The sequence below is a fragment of the Myotis myotis genome, unplaced genomic scaffold (genome assembly GCF_014108235.1).
Source record: "Myotis myotis isolate mMyoMyo1 unplaced genomic scaffold, mMyoMyo1.p scaffold_m19_p_1, whole genome shotgun sequence".
Classification (NCBI taxonomy): Eukaryota; Metazoa; Chordata; class Mammalia; order Chiroptera; family Vespertilionidae; genus Myotis; species Myotis myotis.
Genome location: NW_023416313.1, coordinates 202,125,763 through 202,141,436, shown reverse-complemented (window position 1 = coordinate 202,141,436; position 15,674 = coordinate 202,125,763). Strand labels below are relative to the sequence as shown.

At 49.3% G+C, this 15,674-nt stretch overlaps 1 protein-coding gene across 1 annotated transcript in view; it reads left to right on the top strand.

Moving 5' to 3' along the window:
- Positions 1–15,674, top strand: part of DPF3 (double PHD fingers 3) — a 266,506-nt gene that overhangs the window by 171,908 nt on the left and 78,924 nt on the right. The window lies entirely within an intron of this gene.

Sequence of the window (15,674 nt, the reverse complement as noted above, 5' to 3'; positions counted from 1 at the left end):
AGCTTTTCTCTGTCTCTCTCACTCTGTCTCCTTCAGATCCCTATTTCTTTCTCTACTTCAGAGAATTACAAACAAAAGCATAACTCAGAATCCTCCAACAAAAGTCCTTGGTTTCTGTCGTTTGTCATTTGTTTCCCTTTAATTTCCTTTTTCTCTTCCTCCCGTCCTACATAGGGCAAATTATGACTCTTTCTCTGATGATCACTTAGTTAATAAATGGCCCTTGATCCATCTCCAGCCTTTCTTGCCTGATTCAGAAACATCTTTTGGACAAGCGGCTGCCTGGCTCCTGGGTGTGGGGTCAGCAGGCAGAGCTGGGGAGGACCGAGCGAGAGAGTGCCGGGAGCGTGGTGGTGGGTGGACCAGGGACTGGTGTCAGAGGTATAGGCTTTGCTGTCAGCTGGAGAGCTTTTGTCTTTCTCACCTGCCAGAGCATTGGGTGGTGGGTTTAAAATCCCTGCCCTAGTTGTCTTCTCACTGTATCGAGCACCATCTGCTCACTCCATGGCAAGGGCAGCACTCAAAGCCACACCCCCTGACCATCTTCCCTTCCATCTTCTCCCCTCTCTGAGGATGCCCAGCTCTGCCACAGGGCGCAGCGTGCTGCGGTGAGAATGGCAGCAAAGTGGCTGAGGCAGGGCCCTGGTGCAGCGGTCCCTCCCGGCGTCCCGCCCATCTCGCCGCCAGCGTTTGCAGTCTCTGTGGGAGCAGGGGGAGAACTGGGAAGATGGGGCTTAGGGGGTACTTTGGAGGTGGTGCCATTTCCCTCCTTCTTCACTGGACTCTTGATTTCAAGAAGTTGTTCTGTGGCCAGTGAGGTGACAGCTGGTTGGAGAATATTTTGCTAGAAGACCAACTCCATGACCCTTACTCGGCTTATTTTTTTAAGAAGTTATCTTTATTGTTGAAAGTATTACAGATGCCCCCCCCCCCCCGCCCCCGCTCCACCTCAGGTCTGCCCCACCCCACCCCCAGGCCTGCACCGCACTATGGTCTGTGTCCATGGGTTACACATATATGCACTAGTTTATAAGTTCTTCGGTTAATCCACTTGGCTTCTGAACACACCATGCAGATGACATTCGTGACACAACTGCAGGTAACATCTCTATCCCAAAGCAACTCCATTTTAGGATGAGGGGAGAGCAGGGCCTGGGGCCTGATCCTTCTTGCCATACCAGGAGGTGCCTACTTTGGCCTGGGTCTTGCCTCCTAAATGGGGTTCATCAAAGCCCAACCTGGCCCTGGGAAGGTCCTCAGGCCCCCCCAGAACGGGCTTTCCGACTGTGCCAGCCAGTTGCCAACGAGAGTGCCAGCAGCTGCTTTGGAACTGGGGCTTTGCCTTGTGCTTCCTCTTTTAAAAACTTTATTTTTATTACGTGATTTTTGTGCTGCCATAGATGGTGGAATTACTTTTTGCTCGATCACTACACCTTTCATCGGGTTCTCAGCCAATGATAGGCCCCTATATTCCCAGACACACCATGTGTCCTTCACCTTCTCTCAGCCCCTCTCCTCACTCCTTTGTCATCTGCCTCCACAAAGCGCCCTTGTGGTGTCCCTCTCTTGCCTGGCCCCCTCTCTCTGCACAAAGTGCTTGCAGCACACCCTCTCCCCCAGCTCCGGAGGCTTTGTATAGGGCTCTCAGTGCCATTTGCTTTTCCTGTTCCCTCCCCACCGGGTCTTTTCCTCCTTCTGTTTATGCTGTGGAACTTGGAGGCCTGATTACAGGCCTGATGTGGGCTTTCTGGAAGTCTCCCTGTCGGACTTCTTGGCTCTGCCTGCACAGGCATTGCCTCCCTTTCCTCTGTCAGGGGAGTAAGGTCCACCCTGGATTGCCCTTCTCTTTCTGGCTCTCTTAGGAAATTGTGTGGCAGCTCAGTGATTAATAGACTTTATTTTTATCTGGTGCCCTTCAGACATGTGATCCTTTGGGATAGAAATGACCTTTGGAGAGGTCATGAGGCCCACTCTGCACCCCAGTACTCAGCAAGGAATGCTTTTAATAATCTCTAATGCATCCTAAGTCAAGAGGTGTCTGGTCACCTCCTTGAATTCCCCAGGGATGGTGTTACCATAAGCTGACCTTTCTTCCATGCTTCTAATAGCGCTTGGCATGATTGTTTCTCCTTAATAGGAACTGAAATGTTTCCCTTCTAGAGGCTCCCTTATCTTTTGTGCATCTTTCCCCATCAAATAGGTACGTTGAGCATTTTGTTCTGGAGGCGCTCTTAACCTCTCCTTGTATTCTCCGTTTACCTGGGGTACGTCCCGTAACCTCCGTGACAGCCTGCGCTCAATTCCCTTCCAGCACTCCCAGGGGAAGTAGCGCCAAGGCTGTTTGGCTGAAAGAGTAACAGACACGTTTCCCTGTTTATTTTTACACATCACTTCTTAACGCCACCCACATCTGTAGCGCCCCATTGCACTGTGTGCCCGTGACTCCCACACGGTCAGAAGTCGCTAATGCCTCTCTGTGTCTGCGCTCTTTTCTACTTATGCATTTGATCATTTCTTTGTCCATAAATCACTTTGCATTTGGCCCTATTGAGTCTCAGTAAAGACATATAATAATATGTGGCTTCAACATATAGGATTCAATAAAGGCAATTTTAAAGACATTGCCCAATAGTTCAATTTTATTCTCCGCAGATTCCTGATTGCTGCCATTTTTGCATCATCTGTGGTTTGATTTGCATAATCCCCACTCCATCTTTCAAGTTATTTTTGAAAATATTAGGCCACCTTGGACCCCACCACCTCCTTCCGGGTTTATGTGGATTAGCCATAGCCATTTTTTCAGATGTGATTGTATTTAACCCTTCCCGGGCTATATTTCTAAATATAGTTGTCCTGTTATGTTCTTGGCCCAAGTTTCCCTTTCAAGATAGGTGGTTGAAATATTAGCTTAGCCGTTAACTTCAGGTGATAGATAGTTTGCCTATTGCCTTTCACTCAGCCATTGAATTTATTTCATCTCAGAGAAACATTAAATCATCTAAACATAATTTATTTTTTACCCAACCCATGGTGTGTGTGTAGATGAATACTTCATTTTCCAGCAAGTAACCAGTCTCTATTAATTATCCTGAGCATTTACCGAGCTTAAAGATTAAAGTTCCACTTCTTCCCTTTCAGTCTCGTGCTGAAGGAGAAATGTTCATTACCCACAAGCAAAGCCACTGAATAGAACTTTGTGGGAAAGGCGGTCATGTTTGTCAAAGTGTGGATTTGGACCATCAGCCCAGAGATCACCAGATGTTTATTATAATGTAGATTCCAGGCCTCACACCAGACCACTTGCATCGGAACCCCTGGGAGCAGGCTCAGGACCCAGCATCTTTTGAGGGCCTCTGAGGGGAAACGTAGGAATACTGACTATTCAGAATGACTGGTCTATTTCATCTGAATTCGGAGGTTTCTGGCCGACTGCTCAGCCCTTTTTTATTCCCCGCTTTTTGCATCTGGAAGTTCTGTAGTCTCCAGGAATTCTCCAGGCAGAGTGCCACTGGCTTGCATCACTGTTTTAGTTGGTCTCTTTAGAATCTTTCCAGTTCGTTCAGCATTGATATAAAACTCAGCAGTCCCATATCTAACTCAGCAATCCAGCACTTGACATTAATTAACTTAATAGCTTTAAATCCTAATAGTATCATTAGCCCCCTTTTATATGTGGTATGATAACTGGAGATAGACATACAAAAGGAATCCTCGGGTTTGGGCTACTGGGATGTTTTAAAAAGATCATTTCGAGAGTTTGCCTCTTCTCTTCCCTAACGCGCCTGACCTTGCATTTTCTGTTAGCATCACTGGGGCAGACTCCTGATGAGAGACTTGAGTTTCCATTTTCTTTGTTCAAGGTGCATCATAAGAAAGAAGGTGGCCGAAACCGGTTTGGCTCAGTGGATAGAGCGTCGGTCTGCGGACTGAAAGGTCCCAGGTTCGATTCCGGTCAAGGGCATGTACCTTGGTTGCAGGCACATCCCCAGTAGGAGATGTGCAGGAGGCAGCTGATTGATGTTTCTCTCTCATCGATGTTTCTAACTCTCTATCTCTCTCCCTTCCTCTGTGTAAAAAATCAATAAAATATATTAAAAAAAAAAGAAAGAAGGTGGTAGTAATGGAGTGAGATTCAGGGAGAGGAAGAAGATTTTGTCGCTAAGCTTTAGCTATTTGGGGACGAGCAAAACAGACATTTTCCCCTTTGCTGGGCACAGTGGAAATGGTTTGTGACGTTTTTTTTCCACCCCTTAAAAATTAATGTTAATATGGAACATTTTACATTTAAATGTTTAATTTAAAGAACATTTAACACGAGACCTACCCTTTTAACAGATTTCTGAGTGTACAGTATGTATTGTTGACTGCAGGTGCAGTGTTGGATAGCAGATCTCTAGAGCGTATTCATCTTGCTTGATGCAGACTTGATGCCCGTTCTACTCTTTATTGCTATGAATTTGACTTTTTAAGATACTTCATCACTGTGGAACCAGGCACTATTAGTTTTTTTCTGTGATTGGATAGTTCCTTAGTACCATGTCCTCAGGGTTCACCCATGTTGTCGCATATTGAAGAATTTCCCCTTTTTAAAGGACAAATACAGTTCCATTGTATGGTACATCCCTCATTTTCTTTCTTTTTATTCATCTGTTGGACATCTAGGTTGTTTCCACATCTGGCTCTTGTGCATAGAGCTGCAGTGAACGTAGGAGTGCTAATATCTCTTTGAGACCCTGATTTCAGTTCTTTTGAATAAATACTCAGAAGTGGGATTGCTGGATCTAATTGTGGTTCTATTTTTAATTTTTTGAGGAGCCTCCGTACTGCTTCCCACAGCAGCCTCACCGTTTTGCATGCTCACTGACAGTGTGCATGGTTTCCAGTTTCTCCACATCCTCTCCAGCTCTTAGTCTTTTGTTCCCAGTTTTTTTCTGATCACGGTGATGCCTCCTGCTGACGGTGCTCACACTGTGCGGAGCACTGGGCTAAGCCTTTCACATACATGGTTTCTGTAAAGCCTCACACTAACCTCAAAAGGTAGGGACCTCACTTTTCTGTGAAAGAAACTGAGGCTCAGAGAGGTGAAGGGATTTGTCCAAGGCCACGCAGCTGGTGGATGCTAAAGCTGGAATGAGAATCCTGGTCTCTCCAGGCCTGGAGCTGACAGGCCCAGGACACCTCGCACACGCTGCGGATGGAACGCGGCCTCCTGCCTGGAGCTTGGTTCTCCCTGCGCGCCTGCTTCATGCGGCGAGGCCTGCCTCACTGTTGACAGGTGGCTTCTTGGTGTCAGATTGGCGAGCGGGAGTCAGGCAGTAATTACAATTGCAGTGGAATGGAATGGATTATAGAGTTCTGAGCCTTTTAAATTCCACCCCCCTCTCCCGCCTCCCCAAACTGAGGCATTAGGTAGATTAATGACAAAAGGCTGGGAGCGTGACTTCTCTCTGAGTCATGGCCTGTCTTCACACGTCAGGCGTGAGTCCTGTCCACTCAGCCTCCGCATCAGGAAGAACCTGCTTCTCCCCCATCTTTACCCCACAGACATGCATTTCCGACTGGGTGTGGCCTGTGACAGAAACCGAGACCTCTGCAGGAGTCCCTCCCTTCTAGAAACCCCATGCAGTAACCGTGTCCAGTTGGGGGCAGCGGCAGAACTGGGCCCGGGTCTCTTCCTGCTCTTCTTGGCTTAGGGAGGGAGGAAGGTTATGGGGCAGAAAGCCAAGAAGTCAGGGTCTGGCCCTGGTTCCACCCTCAATGGCCATGGCACCACTTTCCTCACTTGCCAGTGAGGCAGGTTCCTTTCTTGAGTCTGACCTTCCCGACCAACACTCCTTCCCTCCACGGCGGGCTCCTTTCTTCCCAGGCAGTGGCTTAACAATGAGGCTTCTCACCCAGGAGGCACGGTGTCAGACTGTGGGATATCACGGCATCTCTGCCTGGCGCAGGCGCGGAGGAGCTGCGGGCTGGGAGGGCTGTGCATGGGGCAGGCACAGCTCGCACCCGAGGCAGTCCCAGAAAATCTGCTTGACTGCAGCCTCCTTAAAATTCCTCTCGGTTTCCCCATACCTGAGCGCACAGGGAGACTCAGATGACTATTGCAGTCTTATTAAAATTTTTTTGAGGGCATTAGGCTCCACATTCTCTAAGACTCATGCGCTTTTAGCTTCAAGCTGCAGTGGAAAAGCCAATAACTGCGGCCTTCAGGCTGGCTGCCCTTGTCACTGAAGGGAAGCCGGGCTCATCACTCAGTTGTCACAGCTATTATCTTGCAGGTCCTTGCATGGGGGGTGGGGGGTGGGGTGGGAAAGGCTCTGTGCCCCAGAAACTTGATTTGTGGAGCAGGGCCTGTGGCATGGGATTGATCCCTGGAGATTGAGTGCGTTTGTTATAGTGAAGCTGGGCCTGTTTAAATATTTAAATGCCAGCATGTCATGGACACAGGTTGCAGTGTCCCGGCAGGGCTGGCCAGAGACAGGGCCGGGGAGGGGCTGGTGTTGCTCTTTGACGTTCTCATTTCTCTTTTTCCTTTGCTCCCACTGCCTGCCTTCCCCCTCCCACTGGCCCCACCCTCTAGCGTTCCCAGGAATCTTGCCCATTGGCCACCAAACCCAGGTTCGCCTCTTCTGGGCTGTAACTCACATCCTCTCGAATTATTGTCTCATCCAGTTAGAACCTTGTTCTCAGCCAGCTGTTACTTGATGGGAACTTTGTGGCAAATAATTCCTATTAAGATGTGGATGACCAAGAAGAGAATAGATATTAACAGTTGTAGAGGTTCTTTTTATTTAAAAAATTTTATAGAAATAGTATATGTTCATTGCAGAAAAATCAGAAATTATAGATAAGCATAAAGGGAAAAATAAAAATCACCCATAATCTTACTCCTCAGAGATAACTTACATTTTGTTTTGTTGTATACTATTTTAGTTTACACATAACACACACACACAATATATGACACATATCATTTTAATCTCTCCCCTCCTCCCCACCCCCATTAAAAATACATGAAGACCGTCTTTCCATGTCAATAAAGTTATTTTTATGATGACGTTTTCGGGCTATCCAGTGCCTACGTACTGAACGCCACCGTTGGCTCAGTGTTCCACTTGTGGATGCTTAGGCAGCTTCAGATTTGTTCACCATTGCAAACGATACTGCAGCTAGATCTTTGCCTAATGCTTCGATTATTTCCTAGAAGCAGAATCGCGAGGTCAAAGAGCCTGGTGCCCAGCCTCTGATTGCTCTCATTTGAAATCACGGTGGGGCTGGAGGGAAGCAGGCGCAGGTCATTGCCGCCCAGGTTAAAGCGAGCTGGGTGAAAGACAGTGGGCGCTGGCTTTGGAGTGAGAAGGCTGAGGGCAAATTGTGTGCTTGTCATCTGGGATTTTAAAGAAAATCACTTGGGCCTGGAGTCTCCGTTTCTTTAGCTGTGGAGTGGGGATGGTACCTGGTTGGGGAAACTACGTGTAATAACGAGTATATGAAGATGTCTGCACGTGGCTTGTGCTTCATGAATGTTTCTTTCGTCTTTTCCTTTTCCTTGTTTTCTCGGACTCTGATGTAGATAAGGAAAGATAAGGCTGATATCGCATGGGAGGTGACACACTGCCAGGCAGTGTTTCACTGAGTGGACAGTGAGCGCTGCAGGACGCCAGGGGAGGGAGTGGTCAGGGGCTGCTGGCTGGTGTGTCAGGGGGCTTCTCTAGGGTGCCAAGCAGGTCCCTGGGGGAGTGACAGAATTTTGACATAGGAGTTTGTGGGAACTTGCAGGACATCCAGGAATGCCTAACAGGTATTAATGGACGTTTGTTTCCCCAAAGAAAGTGAAGCGCTTATACCATTGTTGTAGGTGGATGAGGGCCTGCCTCAGGGAAGGGCCAGTGAGACACACCAGAGAGCTTGGGGCTCACAGATAACGCCAGCTCCGTATGGAGGCAGCAGCTATGCCAGGCACACACCCAGAGAGCCTGGGAGAGCGCCTGCTGGCCAGTCCCAAAGGTTTCGGGGCTGCCACACCTTAGGGCAACTGGTCTGACTTTTTACCTTTCTCCGTTTACCTTCCCCCCAAATATTGACAATTACATTTATTTAAAGTGTTTTTATTGTGATATTAAAAGGGAATTTATACTTTACCCTTGGAGCTAATTAAGGGCATGCTCATGTAGAACTCACTAGAGTAGGAATCAAAGACACTGTCCCTACAAGGAAGGGATGGTGGTCAGAAGAAGATGGTTCTCCAGTCACAAGCCCAGGGTTTGAATCTTGGCTGTGTCACTTCCTAGTCATGACCTTGCCCAAAACCTCTCTGAGCCTCGGTTTCTTTTTCTGTCAAGAGGGGAAAATAAGACTGACCTTAGAAGGTTTTCAGAGGGCTAATGAGATTGCGTGTGAAAACAGCCCACTTCTTGGTTCACGTGCTCAATAAGAATTTATTTTTTTTATACTAAATTAAGAAAGGGTACTTACTTTGTACCTAAGTTTGGGCTCCTAGTTCTGTTCTGTGCATTGGCTGCTGGAATTGTTGGGACCAGGGAAGCAATTTGATAAATTTAAATGATCAAAAATAGCTTTACTGGGCCTGGCCGGTGTGGCTCGGTGGTTGAGCGTTGACTTATGAACCAAGAGGTCACAGTTCGATTCCCAGTCAGGGCACAAGCCCAGTTGTGGGCTTGATCCCCAGTACAGGTTATGCAGGAGGCAGCTGATCAATGATTCTCTCTCATCATTGATGTTTCTAGCTCTCTCCCTCTCCCTTCCTCTCTGAAGTCAGTAAAAATATTTTTTTAAAAAATAGCTTTAATGGCCTCAGCCTATTTTGCTAAGTGGTTAGACTTAGAGTCTCAGGTTTGATTCCTGGTCAAGGGCAAGTGCTTCTGTTACAAGCTTGATCCCTGGCCCGGGTAAGGGGTCAGGTTCGTGTGGGAGGCAGCCAATTGATTTCTCTCTCTCTCTCTCTCTCTTTCTCTCTCTCTGTCTCTCTCTCCCCCTTTCTCTCCCTCCCTCCTCCTTTTTCCTCCCTTCTACTCTCTCTAGAAACTAATGGAAAAATATCCTTGGGTGAGGATTAAATAAACAAAAAAGCCTTATTGAATATGCATTGTGTGCTAGGCACTCTGGTAAGCACGTTATGAGAATGGACTCACCCAGTTCTTATAACATTTAGATAGGCATGAACTATTATGATCCCCATTTTACAGACAAGGAAACTGAGATTGGAAAAATTAAGTCACACAGCCTATTAGCTGACCTGGGAAAGCTGGCCCCAGGTTCACCAGAAGTCTGTTACTGCTTCCCAGCAGGGCAGGAGAGAGTCCCGCCAACACATCTAATGCTTTGGTTTTGGGAGTTTCCACATTTCTCTGCCTGGGATCCAGAATCAGGTTATAAGGTATTTTGAAATGAAAGGTTTGTTGCTTATTTCTGTTCTTGCAAGTTTTTGTTTGTTTGTTGTTGTTTTTTAAAGCCAAGGTCACATTCACATACAGTAAATTCCTAAAATAAGCAGAATGCCCTCCCTTAATGGAGACACAGGACTTCCGGATCCTGCAGAGCCAGGGTCAGGGAATGTGGCTTTGAAAAGTTGGGGTGTTACACTCCGCCCCTGCTCTAGCCAATGTATTTCTGTCTAGAAGAATTCAGTTTAAAATAAGCATCAGGTGGCTCTGAAGAAGAAATAGATAAGCACAGGAAGGCAGCTGTAGACCTGGGGCGAGGGGTGTAGGCAGCACCTGAATGGCTGCTATGGCTGGGAGCCTACACTGTTTTCCTGTCACAGTTGAGGGAATAATTGCTTTAGGAGGACACAGGCCTCCGAGGACCCAGAGAAATAAAGTTGTGAAATGCGCCGAAACCGGTTTGGCTCAGTGGATGGAGCGTCGGCCTGCGTACTGAAGGGTCCCGGGTTCGATTCCGGTCAAGGGCATGTGCCTGGGTTGCGGGCGCATCCCCGGTGGGGGATGTGCAGGAGGCAGCTGATCAATGTTTCTCTCTCATCGATGTTTCTGACTCTCTGCCTCTCTCCCTTCCTCTCTGTGGAAAATCAATAAAATATATTAAAAAAAAAAAAGTTGTGAAATGCTAGAATGGAAGACAGAGATCCTCTGATCCAGCTGCCATGTTTTACAGATGTGGCAACCAAGAAAGGATGGGATTTGTCCACAAGTGTTGGTGTCAGAGCCAGGGCCAGACTCCAGGTCTGCAGAGGGCCACCCACGCTGCTGCCTCTGGGCTCGCAAGGGTGGGGGAGGGGGAGCTCACCTGGACTTGCCCAGGAGGAGCTTCTTGGTGCCTACATGTGGTAGGAACGGGACCAATCTCTTAAACTTGTGGAGCCCTCATTGGCTCTTGAGAAAAGCCAGGACATTTAAAAGTCATAGGCATTGCCCAGCTGGTGTGGCTCAGTGGTTGTGCATCGACCCATGCACCAAGAAGTCCCCAGTTCGATTCCTGGTAAGGGCACATGCCCGGCTTGTGGGTAGGTGTGCAGGAGGCCAATTGATGTTTCTATCTCTTCCCTCTCCCTTCCTCTCTCTGTAAAATAAATAAAAACATGGTTAACAAAAAAATCTTTACAAAAAATAACAAGTCATAGGGATTAACACCACCCTGAGCACACAAGTCAGAGTGGGTGACCTTTTGTAGTGTCCCCTGGGTTTTGTCCCCAGCTGAGCCATGCCAAGGCTTTATCACTTGGGGCTCCTCCCCACTTGGGGGTTGGTGTTAGGCAATCCTCCATCCCCTAAATCAGTGGTTCTCAACCTTCCTAATGCCACGACCCTTTAATACAGTTCCTCATGTTGTGGTGACCCCCAATTTCATTGTTACAAATTGAACATAATTAAAGCATAGTGATTAATCACAAAAACAGTATGTAATTATATATGTGTTTTCTGATGGTCTTAGGTGACCCCTGTGAAAGGGTCGTTCGACCCCCAAAGGGGTCGCGGCCCACAGGTTGAGAACCGCTGCCCTAAATGGTTGAGCAGAGAGAAGACAGGATTGTCTGGCAGGTTTGGGGATCCCCAGATGTCTATGAACCAGTCTGGTAGGGTGTGATTATCCTGCCAAAATGGCCTCTCGTTTTATCTGTGTCAGCCCCAGAAGGATATAGGGTTCCACTCAGGCTGACAGGAAGAGCATTTGATGGAATGATTGTGGAGGGATGGGCAAGGTAAAGGGACTGACAAGGGAAGGAGTGTGCCTTCCCCATCCTGAGTCCCAAGGAACGTAAGGACAAGTGGCTCCCGGGAGCTAGAGCTGTGGAGGGGCCGTAGGCCTTGCACCAGCACGCTGGCCTGGCAGGGATGGGCAGGGCACGGATGGGCAGGGCACAGACCCCCAGCTTCCCTCATCTCACCTGCCGCTCTCCTGCTGATGCTTCCTGCTGGCCAAACTCCATCAGAAGCAGAGGGCAACAGCTGGGTGTAGAGATCAGCTCCAGGCACAGAGCTTGGCAAATAGAGAATGACTAAGTGCATCTTTAGTCATGTGCTTCGAAGTCGCACAGACCTCAGTTCCAATCCTGGCTCTGCCGTTTATCGAGTTGCTTCCATTCCCTCAGCCTCATGTCCTCATCTGTAAAAGGGGTTGCTGATCCTCACCTTGTGACCTGCTGTGGGATTCAGTGTGAGACTGTGCGCCGGACTGTAAGTGTGGTGCTTTGGAGGCATCGGCAGCGAACGGGCATTGCTGGGGGGGGTTTTACAGAGGAGCTGCAGAGAGAGGGAAGTGACCTCCTTGGGGTTGTATGTAAGTGTCACAGGGTAGAGCTGGAAATGAGATGCGGCCCTGTGACTCCCAAGGCCCAGGCTTTGTCTCTCGGACGCTCATCCCGTAATTGCTTTCAGTCGCTGCTTTCAGTCTCTCGGAAACCACTGGCTCAGATACCCACTGCGTGCTCCAAGTTGGGCTGATGAAAATGTGCCAGAGTCATTAAGTTATCAGTGGGGAAGGCGGCCGCTTCTCCTCGGCAGGAAGGATTCTGCTGTCTGCTGCAGCAGGCTTTGTTCACACAAACTGCCCCTGGTTCTCCCTCCCCCCTCCTCCCTCCCCCCTCCTCCCCTCTTCCCTTCCTCCCCTCCTCCCCTCCTCCCCTCCTCCCCTCCTCCCCCTCTCCCAGACAGGGAGTGAGTGGGGTTGGGTTGGAGTGGGTGGCGTGCTGTAAATATTCTGGGGCAACACTGAAGGTATTCATAACTCCAGACGGGAGGTCCTGCTTGGAGAATCCAGCTCTGCATGGGGAGGTGGGCAAGCACTATTTCTGCAGCTTGACAGATGGATCCGCTCCGGGGGAAGGAGAGAGAGGAAGGCAAGCTGGACCTTCCTTACTGTCACAGCCCTTCCTCTCCATGCGCTTCATGCCAGGAACGCACAGCCCAGGAGCATGCTCGCCAAGGTGAAGAGAAGGGCCTTGGGTTGTGCGCAGGCAGGTTGACTGGTCCCCGGGGTGATGGCTTCAGAGGTGCGTGACGCAAAGGAGTTTGCCCTGGGGAGGGAGACTGGTGGGAGGGTGGGGGCGCAGCCCTGTCTGAATGCTTCAGCAGTCTTGGGGCGCAGTCTGATTCTGCATGACAGATAATTCCAGAGTGAGATTGCTGACATGATAAAAGGAGAGCAGATGGTTCTAATACTTTATTTTCAGAATGTATCTCTCCCCATCCTCTTTTTCTTGCAACTCCATCACCCCAGACTTCAGAGGAGAAAGTACAGGAAACCCTCCTCCCCTTTTGGGTTTATTTCCTTTGCTGATCCACTTTGATGGCAGCGGTGATAACAACAGCTGACAATGGCTGAGACGCACTGTGAGCCAGGCACCGTTTACATGTATCCTCTCACGTAGCCCCACAACTGTGAGGTAGGTGTGCTGTCATGATCTGCCCAGAGAGGATGCTGAAGCACAGAGAGGTTTAGCAACTCCCCAAAGATCGCACAGTCAGTCAGCAGCAGAGCTGGGATCTGAATCCAGGCAGTTCGGGTCCAGCCTGCCTACTTCCCCCCTGTAGATCCTGTCCCTCTGAGGCAGGGCCGACCCCAGAGCAGGGCCAGAGCAGCCCCTGGTGCTGACAGGACCACTGCTGTGTGGCTAACCACTCTGGCCAGATTTCCAAGGTTACCTCCGGGGGGAATTTTACTCCTGACCCAGGACTGATTGGGTCCTGCCAGGGTTCATCGTGGCAGCAATTACAATACCAAGCGGGCTGTTTGGAATAACCAACCCCAGATCTCTACCCCTAGCCCTGGCAGCTTTCCAGAACCAGCTACCTAATTTGCGGGGCCTAGTGCAAGATGAAAACGAGAGGCCCTTTGTGTAGAAGTGTAAGAATTTCAAGATGGTGACAGGAAAGCATTAAACCAAGCGTGGGGCCCTTCTGAGCCCGGGACCCTGTCTGAATGTGCAGGTCACACGCCCATAAGTGTTCAGAGTGGTAGGGAGATGGGATGAAATACAGAAGCTGATTTTCCTTCTCTTCCAAGCCAGTCAATCAGGGTTTCCAAGGCATTTCTTCTCACCTAACTGCTGCAGTCTGAGCTGGATGCAATTCAACCGTAATATATCTTAGAAACCTCTTGTCCCTAGGATGAAGTCATTCCAAGGACTGGGACTTGGGTCAGCAGCTTCCTTTTGGGGTCAGGCATCTTGCTTCATTATCTCTAATCCCTTCTAACTCTGACTTTCTTATCCCCTCTCCTCCCCCTTCTCTCTCCCTTGAGCCCATGATCCTGCTCAAGGAGCTACTCTGCAAAGCAGCGGTCGCCAACCGGTGGTCCGCAGACCACTGGTGGTCCGTGAGGTCCGAAAGGTTGGCGATCACTGCTGTGAAGGACAAGCCCCCCTCAGCCTCCCTGATCCCACAGGCCCATCCGCCATCAGCCTCACTCTTTCCTTCCACAGCCAGACTGGAAGGGACAGTCTGTTGGGCCCGTCACTGCTTCCTCCTTCCCAGGAGCTCCCTATTCTCGCCTCCTCTTCCACAAGGTTGCAGGTTCCCTGCGCCTGAAGTTCACCTAATTGCTAAACCCAGTGGTCTCTTCGCAATCCCCATTTTTCTTGACCCTTAGGCATCTGACACTGTTCTGGCTCTGCCTGTGTGCCCGAGTCTGCTAGTCTGTAGGATGGGGGGAGGTTGCTGTGAGTGAAGGACTGGAGCAGGCCTGGCACATGGCACTCACTCGATAGTTAGCCAGGATTGGTGGTATTGCTACTATCCTCTGGAAGCCCTACTCCTCTGTGCTGCTGACTGCTGTGCGAGTCTTTCTTAACTTGTTAGACATCAGTTTTTCTTTTTCTACCCAACTCCTAAAAACCAGTTTTCTGAGATCTATCCTGTGTCCACACCTTTCATCTCTTTCTCCATCATCTCTCCTCTCCATGTCCATCACCTATTTCACCACCCCACTAACTGCAAAATCCATAAATCTTTCCCAAGCTCCAGGTATGTAAGCCAGCCCCAGACTGAACTCATTCTCTTCCTGCATCCTCTTACCAAGTTGCCCAAGTCAGAACCTTGGGTGTTTTTATTTCTTCCTTTAGCTGATATTGAGTGCTGGCCATGAATCAGGCCCTGAGTGGTCCCTGGGACTGTCAGACACTGTGCAAACACACGGGCTGTCATGCTTCCTGCCGGTGGGAGGGGCACATATTGGTACATGATTAGTTCTGGGAAGGTAACAAACTGGGATCCTAATTTTGATTGGAAAGACTTCCCAGGGGAAGGACATTTGAACCAAGATCGGAAGGATAAGGAGGCATTAGCCAGGCAACTTGGGGTGGGAGACAGTTTAGGCAGAGGGAAAAGCTTGTGCCAATGCTCTTTGGTGAAAAGAAAAATATTCAAGAAATGGAAAGGCTAGTGAGTGGGAGGCGAGGGCTGAGAAGGAGGTGAAATGTGGCCTCGGATGAGGCAGGGAGATGGGAAGAGGCTGAGGAGGCGGATGGGGCCGGGGAGGCGGAGGGGGCTGGATAGCACATGGCCAGGAAGACTGTGTTAGTCTTTCTAGGCATCTCCTTGCTGTTTAAACTGCTTTCTACCAGATTCTCTATCTTTAAACCCTCTCCCATCCTGAAGTCCTCATTGTTTCACATGTAGAAAATTAAAATAGGGACCCTCAGTGCGGATGAAAAGTTCTGACTTGGTCAGTGGGTCCTCAGTGTTTGCGAGGGAAGATGGCCGAGCCGGTGCCCAAGTCTGTGCTGTTTGCATGTCTGGGTAACATCTGTCGGTCACCAGTCGCAGGAGCAGTTTTCAGAAGACTTGTAATTGATCAAAACATTTCAGAAAATTGGAGGATAGACAGTGCAGAGACATCCACAGATGAAACAGGAACCTCCTGATCATCGAGGGCGGGATCGGGTGACGAAGATGGTGTTCCCACGAATCACAGTGCCCCCCAGGTTACTAAAGACTTTGCCGCATTTGATTATATACTATGAACGGATGAAAGCAATCTGAGAGATTTGACTAGAAAAGGGAATCAAGTTGAAAACAGGTGCTGTGCTTTGTCTGCCTGGTGATATCCTGCTCATCTCGCAAGCCGCAGCTCACCCCACCTCCTCCAGGAAGCCACCTCACCCCCTCAGGCCCAGGTGCTGGCCCCTCTTTCAGGGTGCATGTTTCCCTCTGGTGCATTTATCCCACCTTCCTTCTTCCTTGGCTTGTAGGCTTCCTCTG